Source organism: Narcine bancroftii, chromosome 9 (genome assembly GCF_036971445.1).
Source record: "Narcine bancroftii isolate sNarBan1 chromosome 9, sNarBan1.hap1, whole genome shotgun sequence".
NCBI classification, from domain to species: domain Eukaryota; kingdom Metazoa; phylum Chordata; class Chondrichthyes; order Torpediniformes; family Narcinidae; genus Narcine; species Narcine bancroftii.
The window spans coordinates 109,859,266-109,877,333 of NC_091477.1; the positions used below are offsets into that span (position 1 = coordinate 109,859,266).

An 18,068-nucleotide genomic window follows, 5' to 3' on the forward strand; every position below is an offset into this window, starting at 1 on the left:
CACCTTTCTGATTTCTTGACTGCGAGTTTGCTGGGATTTATTCCTGGGAACCACCTTTCAGATTTCTTGACTGCGAGTTTGCTGGGATTTATTCCTGGGAACCACCCTTCAGATTTCTTGACTGCGAGTTTGCTGGGATTTATTCCTGGGAACCACCTTTCAGATTTCTTGACTGCGAGTTTGTGGGCATTTATTCCTGGGAACCACCTTCCTGATTTCTTGACTGAGGGTTTGCTGGGTATTTATTCCTGGGAACCACCTTCCTGATTTCTTGACTGCGAGTTTGCTGGGATTTATTCCTGGGAACCACCCTTCAGATTTCTTGACTGCGAGTTTGCTGGGATTTATTCCTGGGAACCATCTTCCTGATTTCTTGACTGCGAGTTTGCTGGGTATTTATTCCTGGGAACCACCTTCCTGATTTCTTGACTGGGAACCACCTTCCTGATTTCTTGACTGCGAGTTTGCTGGGTATTTATTCCTGGGAACCACCTTCCTGATTTCTTGACTGAGGGTTTGCTGGGTATTTATTCCTGGGAACCACCTTCCTGATTTCTTGACTGCGGGTTTGCTGGGTATTTATTCCTGGGAACCACCTTCCTGATTTCTTGACTGCGAGTTTGCTGGGATTTATTCCTGGGAACCACCTTCCTGATTTCTTGACTGCGAGTTTGCTGGGTATTTATTCCTGGGAACCACCTTCCTGATTTCTTGACTGCGAGTTTGCTGGGTATTTATTCCTGGGAACCATCTTCCTGATTTCTTGACTGCGGGTTTGCTGGGTATTTATTCCTGGGAACCACCTTCCTGATTTCTTGACTGCGAGTTTGCTGGGTATTTATTCCTGGGAACCACCGTCCTGATTTCTTGACTGCGAGTTTGCTGGGTATTTATTCCTGATAACCACCTTCCTGATTTCTTGACTGCGAGTTTGCTGGGTATTTATTCCTGGGAACCACCTTCCTGATTTCTTGACTGCGAGTTTGCTGGGTATTTATTCCTGGGAACCACCTTCCTGATTTCTTGACTGCGAGTTTGCTGGGTATTTATTCCTGGGAACCACCTTCCTGATTTCTTGACTGCGAGTTTGCTGGGTATTTATTCCTGGGAACCACCTTCCTGATTTCTTGACTGCGAGTTTGCTGGGTATTTATTCCTGGGAACCACCTTCCTGATTTCTTGACTGCGAGTTTGTTGGGTATTTATTCCTGGGAACCACCTTCCTGATTTCTTGACTGCGAGTTTGCTGGGTATTTATTCCTGGGAACCACCTTCCTGATTTCTTGACTGCGAGTTTGCTGGGATTTATTCCAGGGAACCACCTTCCTGATTTCTTGACTGCGAGTTTGCTGGGTATTTATTCCTGGGAACCACCATCCTGATTTCTTGACTGCGAGTTTGTTGGGGATTTATTCCTGGGAACCATCTTCCTGATTTCTTGACTGCGAGTTTGCTGGGATTTATTCCTGGGAACCACCTCCCTGATTTCTTGACTGCGAGTTTGCTGGGTATTTATTCCTGGGAACCACCTTCCTGATTTCTTGACTGCGAGTTTGCTGGGATTTATTCCTGGGAACCACCTTCCTGATTTCTTGACTGCGAGTTTGCTGGGTATTTATTCCTGGGAACCACCTTCCTGATTTCTTGACTGCGAGTTTGCTGGGTATTTATTCCTGGGAACCACCTTCCTGATTTCTTGACTGCGAGTTTGCTGGGATTTATTCCTGGGAACCACCTTCCTGATTTCTTGACTGCGACTTTGCTGGGTATTTATTCCTGGGAACCACCTTCCTGATTTCTTGACTGCGAGTTTGTTGGGTATTTATTCCTGGGAACCATCTTCCTTATTCGTTGACTGCGAGTTTGCTGGGTATTTATTCCTGGGAACCACCTTCCTGATTTCTTGACTGCGAGTTTGCTGGGTATTTATTCCTGGGAACCACCGTCCTGATTTCTTGACTGCGAGTTTGTTGGGTATTTATTCCTGGGAACCACCTCCCTGATTTCTTGACTGCGAGTTTGCTGGGTATTTATTCCTGGGAACCACCTCCCTGATTTCTTGACTGCGAGTTTGCTGGGTATTTATTCCTGGAAACCACCTCCCTGATTTATTGACTGCGAGTTTGCTGGGTATTTATTCCTGGGAACCACCTTCCTGATTTCTTGACTGCGAGTTTGCTGGGTATTTATTCCTGGGAACCACCTTCCTGATTTCTTGACTGCGAGTTTGCTGGGTATTTATTCCTGGGAACCACCGTCCTGATTTCTTGACTGCGAGTTTGTTGGGTATTTATTCCTGGGAACCACCTCCCTGATTTCTTGACTGCGAGTTTGCTGGGTATTTATTCCTGGGAAACACCTCCCTGATTTCTTGACTGCGAGTTTGCTGGATATTTATTCCTGGAAACCACCTCCCTGATTTATTGACTGCGAGTTTGCTGGGTATTTATTCCTGGGAACCACCTTCCTGATTTCTTGACTGCGAGTTTGCTGGGTATTTATTCCTGGGAACCACCATCCTGATTTCTTGACTGCGAGTTTGTAGGGGATTTATTCCTGGGAACCATCTTCCTGATTTCTTGACTGCGAGTTTGCTGGGATTTATTCCTGGGAACCACCTCCCTGATTTCTTGACTGCGAGTTTGCTGGGTATTTATTCCTGGGAACCACCTTCCTGATTTCTTGACTGTGAGTTTGCTGGGATTTATTCCTGGGAACCACCTTCCTGATTTCTTGACTGCGAGTTTGCTGGGTATTTATTCCTGGGAACCACCTTCCTGATTTCTTGACTGCGAGTTTGCTGGGTATTTATTCCTGGGAACCACCTTCCTGATTTCTTGACTGCGAGTTTGCTGGGATTTATTCCTGGGAACCACCTTCCTGATTTCTTGACTGCGACTTTGCTGGGTATTTATTCCTGGGAACCACCTTCCTGATTTCTTGACTGCGAGTTTGTTGAGTATTTATTCCTGGGAACCATCTTCCTTTTTCGTTTACTGCGAGTTTGCTGGGTATTTATTCCTGGGAACCACCTTCCTGATTTCTTGACTGCGAGTTTGCTGGGTATTTATTCCTGGGAACCACCTTCCTGATTTCTTGACTGCGAGTTTGCTGGGTATTTATTCCTGGGAACCACCTTCCTGATTTCTTGACTGCGAGTTTGCTGGGTATTTATTCCTGGGAACCACCTTCCTGATTTCTTGACTGCGAGTTTGCTGGGTATTTATTCCTGGGAACCACCTTCCTGATTTCTTGACTGCGAGTTTGCTGGGTATTTATTCCTGGGAACCACCTTCCTGATTTCTTGACTGTGAGTTTGCTGGATTTTTATTCCTGGGAACCACCTTCCTGATTTATTGACTGCGGGTTTGTTGGGTATTTATTCCTGGGAACCACCTTCCTGATTTATTGACTGCGGGTTTGCTGGGTATTTATTCCTGGGAACCACCTTTCAGATTTCTTGACTGCGAGTTTGCTGGGTATTTATTCCTGGGAACCACCTTCCTGATTTCTTGACTGCGAGTTTGCTGGGTATTTATTCTTGGGAACCACCTTCCTGATTTCTTGACTGCGAGTTTGCTGGATTTTTATTCCTGGGAACCACCTTCCTGATTTATTGACTGCGGGTTTGTTGGGTATTTATTCCTGGGAACCACCTTCCTGATTTATTGACTGCGGGTTTGCTGGATATTTATTCCTGGGAACCACCTTTCAGATTTTTTGACTGCGAGTTTGCTGGGTATTTATTCCTGGGAGCCACCTTCCTGATTTCTTGACTGCGAGTTTGCTGGGTATTTATTCCTGGGAACCACCTTCCTGATTTCTTGACTGCGAGTTTGCTGGGTATTTATTCCTGGGAACCACCTTCCTGATTTCTTGACTGCGAGTTTGCTGGGATTTATTCCTGGGAACCACCTTCCTGATTTCTTGACTGCGAGTTTGCTGGGTATTTATTCCTGGGAACCACCTTCCTGATTTCTTGACTGCGAGTTTGTTGGGTATTTATTCCTGGGAACCATCTTCCTGATTTCTTGACTGCGAGTTTGCTGGGTATTTATTCCTGGGAACCACCTTCCTGATTTATTGACTGCGACTTTGCTGGGTATTTATTCCTGGGAACCACCTTCCTGATTTATTGATTGCGGGTTTGTTGGGTATTTATCCCTGGGAACCACCTTCCTGATTTTTTGACTGCGAGTTTGCTGGGTATTTATTCCTGGGAACCACTTTCCTGATTTCTTGACTGCGAGTTTGCTGGGTATTTATTCCTGGGAACCACTTTCCTGATTTCTTGACTGCGAGTTTGCTGGGTATTTATTCCTGCGAACCACCTTCCTGATTTATTGACTGCGACTCTGCTGGGTATTTATTCCTGGGAACCACCTTCCTGATTTATTGATTGCGGGTTTGTTGGGTATTTATTCCTGGGAACCACCTTCCTGATTTATTGACTGCGGGTTTGCTGGGTATTTATTCCTGGGAACCACCTTTCAGATTTTTTGACTGCGAGTTTGCTGGGTATTTATTCCTGGGAAATGCAATTTCTGAATCCTCGAACAAAATGAGAAGTAATCTCAAAATGCGGGCTGTGATCTCAATGCACGGCTGTGCGGTTCCCAAAACAGTCACGCGGCCTTTCAGTGGAACTTGGGAGAGACAGACCGACCTCCCCAAACCTCAGGCAAGAATCGAGGCCAAACCTCAGCCATGGATAGAATCGTTTCCCCTGAATTCACCAGTGTCAATTGAGCGGTTCAGGTTTCAACAATCACCAATTTTGCACTTGTGCGCTTCTCCTGCAGGACAGCCCGACCATCAACACAGACCGGGAGGGACGAACTGCCTGTGAACGCCACGCTTTCTGTCCCGAAGCGGGGGGTTCGAGCGGAAATGTTGACGGTTCACTCCCCTCCACGGACGCTGCCTGCCCTGCTGTATGTTAACACAGACCCAGCGATAATTGCAAGAGCCACATTCGAACTTTACAACCAGAGCTTCCAACTGTTAAAAAAAAATGGGTTTATCGTTTAATCCGGGGTGAGTTTCGCGACACCCTTGCTCTTCAACGCAAAGCTTGAGACCAAAAGCTTGGAACGTTTCACTCGACTATTTTTCCTTATTATTCGCGCTCTAGCTGTTTGGCAGGAGGCTAAAGGAATTGAACGTTGCGCGTTGTTATGTTCAATACACGGCGATATCGCAAGTGAGGGAGACTGGAAGGGAAAGCGAGCCGGCAGCGCCTCCAGTGACAGGGGCTTCAACCCTGAGGCCAGCCTGTTTACTCGTGGTCGAAGTTAAAAATAATAATCTTTGCCGGTATATATATCTAAAGAACAACTCCAGCTCATTTAATAAGCTAAATTGAGTCCATCACATTCTGGTTTAAAATTATAAAAGGAGCCTTTTGAAGTCATGCCCGAAGCGGACACATTTTATCCTGGAATCTGATCACGCTGGGAATTTCCACACCGATGGGCAGCCGAAAGAGCGGTCTTCCTGAACAGAAACATTGGCCTTCAGACGAGAAGCATCAGTGGGCTTCGAGGGGCTGTTTTTAATATACTTTAGGCCAGGTCCGAGAGTTTTTCGACACCTGTATTTCAATGAACATTAAACCACAATTCCTACTGCATTTTCAAGTTTCCAGCCGGAGCAAATCCTGTCATTTTCTTAAACAATGGACTAATTCAACTTTTATGACCTAATAAGTCCCCAAGAAAGGCCTAATCGCGTACTTAACACGCTTTATCCTCAGTGCCCCAGTTAAGTAGATTGTTGGATTTATGATGTTGGGTCTGAAATCACAACGCGCTTCCTTTGGAATGGTTTTATTTTAAATCACTGTCTCGAAAAGCAACGACATTGGTTAAAAAGAATACACTGCATTGAAGAAAACAAATCTACATTGGGAAAACTTTGGAGGACCATTTTGCCTCAAGCCAGGCATGTTTCTGAACCTGGTGGTGTGAGTCTTGTGGCACCTAGACCTCTTTCCTGATGCTTTTATAGAAGATCTATAGGATCTAGGAAAAGGGGTCCGACTAGAAACGGTGACAGTCCATTTCTCAGTCTGTCCGACCCCGGAGTTGCCTCCTTCGTTTGCTCGAGATTGCGGCTCTTGTGTTTCTTGATTTTGTATCATTTTAGTTTTAAAATGAATGCCTCGTTGCAGGACTGTTTTCTATGAATCACAACCTGGAGGTCGAGGTGCACACTACTCGGTTACGGTGTAATGCAACTGCACAGACCGGGTTCCCGAACGAGCCCAGCCAGAGCCGGGACGATGAATGGACCGCTTGGAGAAGCCGCGGTCGCAGGGCGGCTCTCTGCTGCCACCTCCCGACGGCACTGAAACATCACAGCCATTCAACATCAGAGAATGGGAAGAGTCCCTACCGGCTTTCTTTAAGAACAAATCTTTTTAAAATAGTTTAATGATTTGATATGGACAGTTACACAAACTAAATTCTGTTTAACACGAACATAAATTGTAAATCATATCCATAATTTATATTCTAAATAGTATAGATCTTTTTACAAAAATCTCTTTAATAATGCAAAAACAATTCAACTATTTCCAATTCCCTATCCTGTTCCTCCAAATAATTTTCTTGCATGTACATATCCAGCTACCTTTTCAATACCATCAGTCACCTTCAATTCTGATCTCGATTCCTTAATCAATGGCTTCTCTCTGACTACATTCTCCACATGCCTGGACCCCTCCATGGGGATCATTCAAAAGGATGCTCGATGGTTGGCATGAACACAATGGGATGAAGGGCCTGTTTGGAGGCTCTGTGACTCCATAACAAGTCCAGCCCCTCCAATCCACATCCACCAAGAATCCCGGTGGTCAATTTCCTCAGCACCTCCACCAAAGCCTTCCCTGCATGCGAGTCTCGGAAGTGGTTGTGCCCAACTGGTATTTTATACGGCTTCTTTATGACCTCCATGCACCAGGATCCTGTACGGTTTATTAAGTACTTTTCAACCTTCCATGAACAATGCACAGACAGCCATTCATTTTTTGGGGGGATGGGGGGCGGGTAGGATTAATTTCCTGCAAAATATTTCATTAAGTGAGATTTTGTAACTTGAAAGGGCTGGATGAATTACATCATGAGCACAGAGAGGCACCTTATTTCTCAAAGCAAAATAGGACTTCAGAAGTTGAAGAGAATCTAGGTCTCAGCATCAATACCATCAATCCTAAATTGAACAGTCACAAATTAAGGAATACATGTATATTCCAAAATCTCTCTCTTCCTATCACCAGAAACATACTTCTTAGATGCATCACAGTGAGGAATGGATGCAGCTCTGCTCAGATGAAGCAGTAGGAGGTCGTGAAAGCAGCTCCAAAACACTTCCCTCCCCTCCACGGACTTCATCTACATCTCCCGCTGCTTGGGAATGACAGACTGAAAGACCCATCGCACACCAGATACACTCCTTTCTCCCTCCTCCCATTGGGGAGAAAGCATATGAGTGTGAAATCATTCACCAACAGGGGTAGAAAAAGTTTCTTCCTTGCATCCATGCTTGCATAAACCTGCCAAGAGTGCCCTCATGCTACCCTTGATTTGAGGTAATCCCATACTCTGTATATTGTGCTCTTTATATGGTTGTATAGGTAACCCGTTGGTCAGTTCATGGAAGAATCATTATCTCTGTACTGGGTACTTTTTAACAAACAAACGTAACCTTTTAAAATGTTATCCTCTGATTTATATTGTTTCTTCTCATTAAATCTGATCAGCCACTGAACACTCTTGTCGTTTGGTATTATCCTCCTCACAATTCAAGATTCAATTTATTGGAATCAAGGTGTAGAAGGCCTCCGGTCCAGAGCATTATATATATATAATATATATATATATCTTTACTTCCCATGAACGCTGCGAGACCTGCTGACTTCTTCCAGCATTTTTGTGATTTTATTGCAATCAGCAATTTCGCACCTGCAGACTTTGTGTTTCATTCCCTACAGATATGAGCCAAGTTCATTTCCTAAAAATGTCACCTTTCTCACTGGGATGAAATCACACTGATTAAACACATTTTCTCAACAATAATTGCTCATTTAAATTCATTATTGAAGTTCTCCGTTATCTCTGCTACATGATGTTAGCATGTCTCCAATTTTCCTGCAAATGTGCTTTTCTCCATTGCTTCCATTATTTAGCAGAAATATAGAATAGTCCTTGTATGTAAGCATACTTCTTTGTGTTATTTCTAAACAAGTAGATTCTATTTCAGATTAGTCCAGGACATTCTTCTTCCAACAATACAATCTGCAATGTTCTCCTAAATTAGCGTCACCACACCCATTCTTTCTTCCGCTCCCCATCTTCACTGAATACCTTGTATTCAGAATTATTTAGAACACAATCATGTTTTAGCTAGGTTGATCTAATTCTGCATGCTGAATTAGATTTTTTTTTGCCCCCCCCCCCCCCCTCTTTACTGGTACAATTCAGGGGCTTGTCCCCTTGTGTTTTCTCTTCAGCATATGGAAGGTTTTCTCAATTGGATTTGGACCGGGTGTTTGGTGCCTGGAATGCCTTACCAGGGTTGGTGGTGGAGGCTGAAATATTAGGGGAATTTAAGAGACTCTAAAGGCTCTTTTATAGTGAAATTTAGCTTTGAAGAACTCCTTTGTTTCTTAAGCAGTATGTTTAGAATGAAGCGCCATCCAACAAGTTTGGAGGTATTAGCTCCAACTTGACCATCTTGTTTCTATATACTTTAGTATTCATTAGCTACTGCCATCAACTGTTAAATCATCCATGAAGATAATTGTGCCAGTACCTGTGAATGACATACTTGCCTAGGCTCTCACACCCCACACACCACGTTTCACTGAGGAGGTGATATGCTTTTATCTTGAGATGTTCCTTTATGCCTCCACACCATCACTCTGATACAGGTCAACCCTGGTCTTATCCACAAGACCTTTTTCCAGAATTCTGCAGGTTCTTTTAAATACGGGCGTTCCTCAGCTTACGATGGGGGTTACATACAACAAACACATTGTAAGCCAAAAAAAATCACAAGTCAAAAAAGAATACCACACCTCCCATATTTTATAATTAAATTTTGAAAAGACATGAAGAATGAAGCATTGAGCTAAAATTAATTTCTGGATGGTGAGGATGGCGGAAATGCTAAAGTGACAGAGTCATCAATTTCACTCTCTTCTGATAATGCTTGAGAACACACTGCATCATTGACACTTGTTGAAGGCACTGGGGCATCAATATCTGTTGATAGTTTAACAGGTATAGTCTTTTTCAGGAAGATATCAATTTTTGACTGGACAGGTTATTTCTTCATTTCATTGTAAATTTCTCTGGAGCAAGCAAAAGCATCCTATAATCTGCCTATCCGCTCTTGCAAATCTCTCATAATTGATGTTCATTTCGTCTTCAAAGTAATTGCTTTCCTCTTTTTCCATCTCACCAGAAGCATGAGACACACATGGGCATTTAATAGAAATTATGGGTTGCTCACGTGATCACTACAGAGACTGTGAGTGTGGTTGAGTCAACATTGCAAGAGGAGTATGTGTACGATACTCTCGCACGATGCTGCCATCGCTTAGCATCGCGAGAGAGTAGCTCATCGCATATCATAAGCGGAATTCAAAATTGAAAGTACGGATTCAAACCACTGTAAATTCAAAAGATCTTAAGTTGGACCATCATAATTAGGGGAGCACCTGTACTTCTTGGCAAACTGTAATCTGCCCATCCTGTTTCTATGGCTAAATAATGATTTGTATCTTGCAGTTTAGCCTCTGTATTTATGTTCAGAAGTCTTCTGTAGACAGTAGACTTTGACATATACATACCTGCCTGCTGAAGATTGTTTCTGATCCATCAGGCAGGCGTTTGGGGATTTTTCTTCATTATGATGAGAATTCTTCTGTCATCAGCAGTGGAGATCTTCCTTGGCCGACCGATCCCTTTGCGATTACTGAGTTCAGCAATACAGTCTTTCCTCTTAATTATGTTCCAAACTGTTGATTTTGGTCATCCTAAGGTTTAGGTGATGTTTTTCAGCCTCCTAATAGCTTCCTTGACATTTATTGCAACAACTCTGGTCCTCATATTGAAAATGGCAACTACAGACACCAAGGTTAAGCAAAATCTTAGAAGCAAACCTAGCTCTCTCATACCAGATCTAATGAAACAATTAAATATACCTGAGTAATCACAAAAAAATGGTGAAATCAAATGTCTCAAATATTATGGTGCCCTGAAATGGGGGAAATATGTTTAAAAAGTGCTGCAATTTCTACATGGTCAAACCAAAATGTATATAAATAATCTTGAATAAAATCTGGAATGTACACTTTAATCACATGTGAATTGTTTAATTACAAATTTATAACCGTGGCAAATAAAGGGAAAAAATGTCTTTGTCCCAAACAATATGGAGAGCATTGTATTTGTGTCATCTTCCTAAATCTGTATTGTTTGCCACATGGGGCAGAGAGTAGAACATAGAACACTACAGCACAGTACAGCCCCTTTGGCCCTTGATGCTGTGCCAACCCATATATTCTTTTAAAAAAATACTAAACCCTCCCTACCCTGTAAACCTCTATTTTTCTTCCATCCATATGTCCATAGGGTTTTTTAATGCACAAAAGCCATGTTATTCCCTGCTCAAGTTACCAAAAAAAGGTGAATTTCACTTTTATGCAGAGGACGGAAAAGGAGGATCGCATAGTCCTTTTATGTGGAGATTCTGAGCCGGCTTCCAAAGGTGAAGGAGGCTGATTGTGTTGTGCAGTAGTGACGCCCATCACTAGGATGCGGAACATGCACCCCAGGATGTGAAGGCACCCTATACACAACAATTGTGTCTGAGGAGCAGGTACGAGCACTAGTGGAGATCTGTTCGAGCAGTCTTAGAATTCAGACAGATCTTCTGCACATCATAATCAGTTCTTTAAAATTCTCATTATGGGTTCTTTAAAATTCATGTTCTTGTGTCACGGGATGATGACAACATCATCAGCCCTCCCCCTTTGGAGCCACTTTCAGCAACAATCCTTATACACAGGAGGTGGAGCAACTTCACTCCACCTCTGACACCACCATCCTTGGCGGAGGGTACCCTGATCACATTGGACCTACAATCCATCTTTGGACCTTTCATGCAGCTAAGTTGAGGTTTTTAAAAGGCAGAGGAAACCTGTCTTTACAATTTGCTAAATTTCACTATAAAAGAGCCTTTAGAATCTCTTAAATGCCCCTAATATTTCAGCCTCCACCACCATCCCCGGTAAGGCATTCCAGGCACCCACAACTCTCTTATAACCCTGAGGTCTCCCCTAAACTTCCCTCCCTTCATTTTGTACCTATGTCCTCTGGTGTTTGCTATTCCTGCCTGGGAAAAAGGCACTGGCTGTCCATCCTATCTATGCCTCTCATAATATTGTAGACCCCTATTCATTCTCCTCTCATCCTTCTACAGTCCAAAGAGAAATCTCAAGGTTTCCGCTATCTCTGAGGTCTAGTCTCTTAATCTCTCGTTGCTCATTACAATCTGCCACAGGAGCCCATTCCTTTCCTAACATACACTGCGGCAGTGTAGAATTGCAAAAATGCTGCTTTAGGGCAACAATATTCAAAATCTTTGCACGTTAAAGTAAAGAATGACAATACCATCATCTTTTCTCACAACTCCTTTCCTTGAAATTGCTCAAATTGCAATCAGTGTACTTCCCCCTCTCCTCAATTAATTTTGTTCTTTGCATTACACAATCTTTATACCTACATTTATACTGACTTCTTGTTATAGTCTACTCCAATTATCTTACCTTCTCAGTAAAATCCTGGTACCAATGCAGCTCTGCACACTTGTGGTTAAAGGACATAAGGGACAAGGAGGCCATGAGGTGATTGTCTAGATCATCTGGCAGAATATTTCACTGCCAGAGTTCACTAATATGCACCAGGTCCTTGCCTAGCTGGTGGTGAGGAGCTTTTCTGCTTAGTTCATTCCTATCAGAGCAGAATATCACCTCAGGATACATTGCCCACCTCTTTGCAGAATTTGCAATCAGTGAGAAGGATGTAAGGGTCTTTGTCATGGTTCACTCCCAACAGCAATGTAACAGAAGACTCTCCAATCTACAAACTGCTCCAAGGGACACACACAAACATCCAGTGCTGCTGTAAGGTCATCAACTCAGTGAAAGGGGCTGTGTGGTTTGCATAAAACTTGTTCATCTTCCAGAACAGTCAGTGAGGGAATGCTGTTGACTAGCACATTCCAGGCTGCAGGTGCTGTCAATACCACGATCACAGTCTTGGCTATTTTCTGCTGCCAGGCACTGTGGAGTTGAGAAAGCCTCTCAAACAAAGCAAACTTAAATTTAGACATACATCACAGTAACAGGGCCTTTTGGCCCATGAGCCCGTGCCGTCCAATTAACCTACAACCCCATATATTTTGAAGGGTAGAAGGAAATTGGAGACCCATAGACACAGAGAGAACATAAATACTCCTTACAAACAGCATCGGATTTGAACACCAGTCACTGGCACTGTAACAGCATTGACCTAATCAGGCCACCCGAGTGGAATAACTGCAGAGATCTGCATTAGTGGCAAAGGTGTAATGTCTACAATAATGCTCAGATGTTTGAATCTTGCTCAGTGAAGTACATCTCCTCACTTCCAAAAGCTTCCAGCCTACCCTGGTTATTTCAAATCTTGCTGTTCAGCCCCCTTCCTGTAATACGCTCACTGAAGCAGCAATGTGATTACTCACTTTTTGAAATGGTATTATTCACAGCTAATCTAATCCCTTCTTTTATTACATTGACAACCAAGCACAAGACCAGAAATAGCAGGTCTCAGCAAACTGAAGTATTCACAAACTGAAGTATTACAGACTGCTTCACCCTTGTCTTAACTGCCCCAAGAAAATGTAACCAATTTGGACAACCCAACATGAGAAATGCCAGTGAGAGTGGTGTCTTCCAAACCACAATCATTAGTTTCTACACTGCACCATGTGACCTGAAAATTCTTTGCAGAAATTTTGCAAAATTGTACTTAACTGTGCAATGCAATGTAAATGACAGGAGCTTGAAAAGAAAACACACTTGTGGTGTGGATTGTGATGGGTCATTCATGCGACTTCTCCATCTGCAACCTGACTGAAATATGGACTGTGGCCTCTCTGGTTGGAATCTAATTAGAAGTCACTTCACCTGTCAATCAAAGGTGAGATCTGCTCACCTGTGAGATGGGTCCCCCAACTATTCTATCTGCCCACAGCTGAGGCTGATGCACAATTGGTCCTCGCACATGGACGGGGCCTGCAATGACAACGTCGAGCACATCAAGTTTAGCACGTGCTGCTCATTTGCTGCTGCCTCAAGACAATCACTGAAGTGCAAGCTGTCAGCCACAGGAGAGCCAACCTAATAGTCTGCGTACTGGTCAGTGCTTGGTGGGGAGACCATCTAGGAACACCAGGTGCTGTAGGTTTCTGTGAGGGGCGCTGGACAAAAGTGGCAACTCTCTTTCTGTCTCAGGGTAGACGTTAAAGAATTTCATGGATGTTACATCCTAAATGTAGCATTACGTGACAATAATGGAAACTTTACCTTTACAGTCCCATGGTCCAGTCCCAAAACATGAAAGATGCTGGAAACCAAGTTCAATTTAATGTATTAGTTGTAATGTTCATTTGTGCACTGTGTCTGTGGATGGATGTGCATTGTGTGTTTAATGCTTTCATTCCCAATCAGGAGTTGAGAATGTTTAGCAGCAATTTATTTGCACCCTATGTGCAGTTAGTTGTTTAATTCTGATTTAATCTGTGAGTATGTGCCCCTTTGCGAGTTCCCTTGCATGTAAATAAAGACTGGTTGACCGTTTTGAGTTTTGTGTGCCCGATGGAGATGTGGGGGGGCTGGTAGTCATGGTGGGGAGCTGGCTGATGGAGGACCTCAGTTTTCTTCAGGCTGACTTCCAGGCCAAACATTTTGGCAGTTTCCGCAAAGCAGGACGTCAAGCGCTGAAGAGCTGGCTCTGAATGGGCAACTAAAGCGGCATCATCTGCAAAGAGTAGTTCACGGACAAGTTTCTCTTGTGTCTTGGTGTGAGCTTGCAGGCGCCTCAGATTGAGGCTGCACCATTTCATCAGATGCAAGGATCGACAATGAGATAGACAACAGACTCGCCAAGGCAAATAGCGCCTTTGGAAGACTACACAAAAGAGTCTGGAAAAACAACCAACTGAAAAACCTCACAAAGATAAGCGTATACAGAGCCGTTGTCATACCCACACTCCTGTTCGGCTCCGAATCATGGGTCCTCTACCGGCACCACCTACGGCTCCTAGAACGCTTCCACCAGCGTTGTCTCCGCTCCATCCTCAACATCCATTGGAGCGCTCACACCCCTAACGTCGAGGTACTCGAGATGGCAGAGGTCGACAGCATCGAGTCCACGCTGCTGAAGATCCAGCTGCGCTGGATGGGTCACGTCTCCAGAATGGAGGACCATCGCCTTCCCAAGATCGTATTATATGGCGAGCTCTCCACTGGCCACCGTGACAGAGGTGCACCAAAGAAAAGGTACAAGGACTGCCTAAAGAAATCTCTTGGTGCCTGCCACATTGACCACCGCCAGTGGGCTGATAACGCCTCAAACCGTGCATCTTGGCGCCTCACAGTTTGGCGGGCAGCAGCCTCCTTTGAAGAAGACCGCAGAGCCCACCTCACTGACAAAAGGCAAAGGAGGAAAAACCCAACACCCAACCCCAACCAACCAATTTTCCCTTGCAACCGCTGCAATCGTGTCTGCCTGTCCCGCATCGGACTGGTCAGCCACAAACGAGCCTGCAGCTGACGTGGACTTTTTACCCCCTCCATAAATCTTCGTCCGCGAAGCCAAGCCAAAGGAGGAAAGGAAATAAAGACCACTGTTTGTTGGTAATACAAGTTCAGTCTTGATTCTTTTTGTACCTATTGAACCTATTCTGAACACACTAAATGCAAAACTAATGGGAAAAATATAGCCTGAATACAAAACAATAAGGTTAAACAGGTTAGGACTTTATTCCCTTGAGCTTATAAGAATGAGGGAAGATTTGATAGAGGTATTTAAAATTATGAGGGGGATAGGCAGCAAATGTAGGCAGGCTAGTTCCACTGAGGACATGGGTTAAGGGTGAAAGGGGAAACATTTACGGGGCACATGAAGGGGATCTTCTCCCATAAAGTGGTGAGGGTATGGAATGAGCCGTCAGCTGAAGTGGTGAATGCAAGCTCAATTTTAACTCGGTGCAGGTCAGTGGGACCATGCAGAAAAATGGTTCAGCACAGAATAAAAGGGCCAAAGGGACTTGTTTCTGTGCTGCAATGTTCTATGGTTCGAATGTGCTCTGAAAATTTGATGCTGATCTTTGGCCATCACTTAAAAAGCAGCAGAAGATAAATAGGCAATGGAAATTATGGGACCATTTTATTAATATGCAATAGCAATCCTCGTGGCTAATAAATCGAGAGGGTGCATGCTGCTTCCAACTCAAAAGTGACAAAGCAGGGCATGAACAATAAATCAAGCCATGTTTATTGTCATCTGATTGCACAAATATTACCTGATGAAACAGCATTCTCCAGTCCTCGGTGCGAAATGTGCAGACACACAACCAGATGTAACACACGTACAGACAAACAATACATATACAGGACAAGAATTCATATATCACACACAAATAAATATTGTTTAATAAATTAATGTCTTGGATGGTTAGTGTGAGTAGTTCTTTTAGTCTTTCAGCAATCTCACTGCCCCTGGGAAAAAGCTGTTTCTCAGCTTGATGATGCCAGCTCTGATACTCCTTTATCTTTCCCTGATGGAAGTTGTCTATAAATGCCTGATCCCAAAAGTACATCATACAATTAAAAGCAAACTTGTAATTTCAACAACTCTGCTAATGTTTATCTGAAAACTTGCTAATTAGCCCACCAATATTTTTGTCCAAATTATTTGCATGTTGGATCAGGCTTTAGAGGCGGGGGCTAAATTTGGGGCTTTGTAATCCCAACAATTTATTTTCTCTCCTGCAGCTTCTTACTTTTCCTTCTCCGCTTGGTTTTTTTTTGTGTGCCCATTTCATGTTCCTACAAAGGTTTTGATCTACTGGGTCATGCAAGAAATCTGTCAGGCAGTTTTTTTTCCCACTCTTCAGATGATACTTGGTTTGTATGGATGAGAATGTTGAGATATGCATCTGTCCTTTTTATTTGTCCAAAATACCTCCCATAATACTAAATGAGCTTTCTTCTTCTGGGCCATGGAAACAGGAAAGTGAAGACAGAGCCACCTTGCTGAGGTAAAGATGGTCCCTTGTTTTACTAATATTTGCCCAGAATATATCAGCCCTAACTTCCTCCTTTGGAATGAGGTGAGTTTGAAGTTGGAACTTGCAAACATCCTGTTCATATTCTGTGACCCGACCTTCATTAGCAAACACATGGTTAACTACCCCTGATAGTTGCAAAAGGTGTTGCAATGTTATAGTATGACCTATGCATATGGGGTTAATGGCAGAAATGCAACTAAGAAGCTTGTTATGAACAGGCATTTTGGCTTGAAGCTTCTCTGCACATTTGATGCATCCTTTTAGCTGCCTTATTAGGTCCTTTGCGGGATCACTTGGCAGATCTTTCATAATCCGGCTCACAAGATGAATGTCTTGATCTGGCAAGTGATGATTTTTATCACCAAGGTCCAGCTTGACAAGTGAAGTACCACTTATATCCTTTAGATCCTTTGGTTTCATAAGGCATGTCAGGAAGTAAAGAAGTAAATCCTTCTGTTGGACATTCAGTTTGTGAATCATTGGATGGCTTGACTGAAAAAGCAGGACATACTTCAGCATTGATAAAACTGATCCATACATCTTCAGCAGTAGTTCAGTCTTATGACAAATGAAGAACAATTTCTGATATATTCTCTTCTTTCTGTTTGTTCCATCAATGGTCATTTTTTTTGCTGCCAATTGTTTTTGTAGTTTCCCTACTCCATTTCTTGATGTTTCATCAACCTCATACTACTTATAATCTTTGGCTTGGCTTCGCGGACGAAGATTTATGGAGGGGGTAAAAGTCCACGTCAGCTGCAGGCTCGTTTGTGGCTGACAAGTCCGATGCGGGACAGGCAGACACGGTTGCAGCGGCTGCAGGGAAAAATTTGTTGGTTGGGGTTGGATGTTGGGTTTTTCCTCCTTTGCCTTTTGTCAGTGAGGTGGGCTCTGCGGTCTTCTTCAAAGGAGGTTGCTGCCCGCCAAACTGTGAGGCGCCAAGATGCACGGTTTGAGGCGAGATCAGCCCACTGGCGGTGGTCAATGGGGCAGGCACCAAGAGATTTCTTTAGGCAGTCCTTGTACCTTTTCTTTGGTACACCTCTGTCACGGTGGCCAGTGGAGAGCTCGCCATATAACACGATCTTGGGAAGGCGATGGTCCTCCATTCTGGAGACGTGACCCATCCAGCGCAGCTGGATCTTCAGCAGCGTGGACTCGATGCTGTCGACCTCTGCCATCTCGAGTACTTCGACGTTAGGGATGAAAGCGCTCCAATGGATGTTGAGGATGGAGCGGAGACAACGCTGGTGGAAGCGTTCTAGGAGCCGTAGGTGATGCCGGTAGAGGACCCATGATTCGGAGCCGAACAGGAGTGTGGGTATGACAACGGCTCTGTATACGCTGATCTTTGTGAGGTTTTTCAGTTGGTTGTTTTTCCAGACTCTTTTGTGTAGTCTTCCAAAGGCACTATTTGCCTTGGCGAGTCTGTTGTCTATCTCATTGTCGATCCTTGCATCTGATGAAATAATATTTCACATACAACATCCTTGTAGGTATCCTTATCTGAAGGTGGCAGAAATGAGTAATAACAGCAATGTATCCAATGTATAAATGATGTCACAGCGAACATCATACATGGACAGCCACCGTGTATTACATACTTCTCTGGTCTTGAGTACTTAATATCTAATGCCTGGCGAGTTTTCACACAAGTCTGCTGA

At 43.7% G+C, this 18,068-nt stretch overlaps 1 long non-coding RNA gene across 3 annotated transcripts in view; it reads right to left on the reverse strand.

Annotated features, from left to right (window-relative positions):
• Positions 1–18,068, reverse strand: part of LOC138742618 (uncharacterized) — a 31,970-nt gene that overhangs the window by 8,324 nt on the left and 5,578 nt on the right. Inside the window, exon 3 of one of the 3 annotated variants that reach the window (XR_011344283.1) lies at positions 4,176–6,348. The exons of the other annotated variants lie outside the window; for them this stretch is intronic. This is a non-coding gene — a long non-coding RNA (uncharacterized lncRNA). Of the gene's footprint in view, positions 1–4,175; positions 6,349–18,068 lie in introns of those variants that run through there. 3 annotated transcript variants of the gene reach the window in all.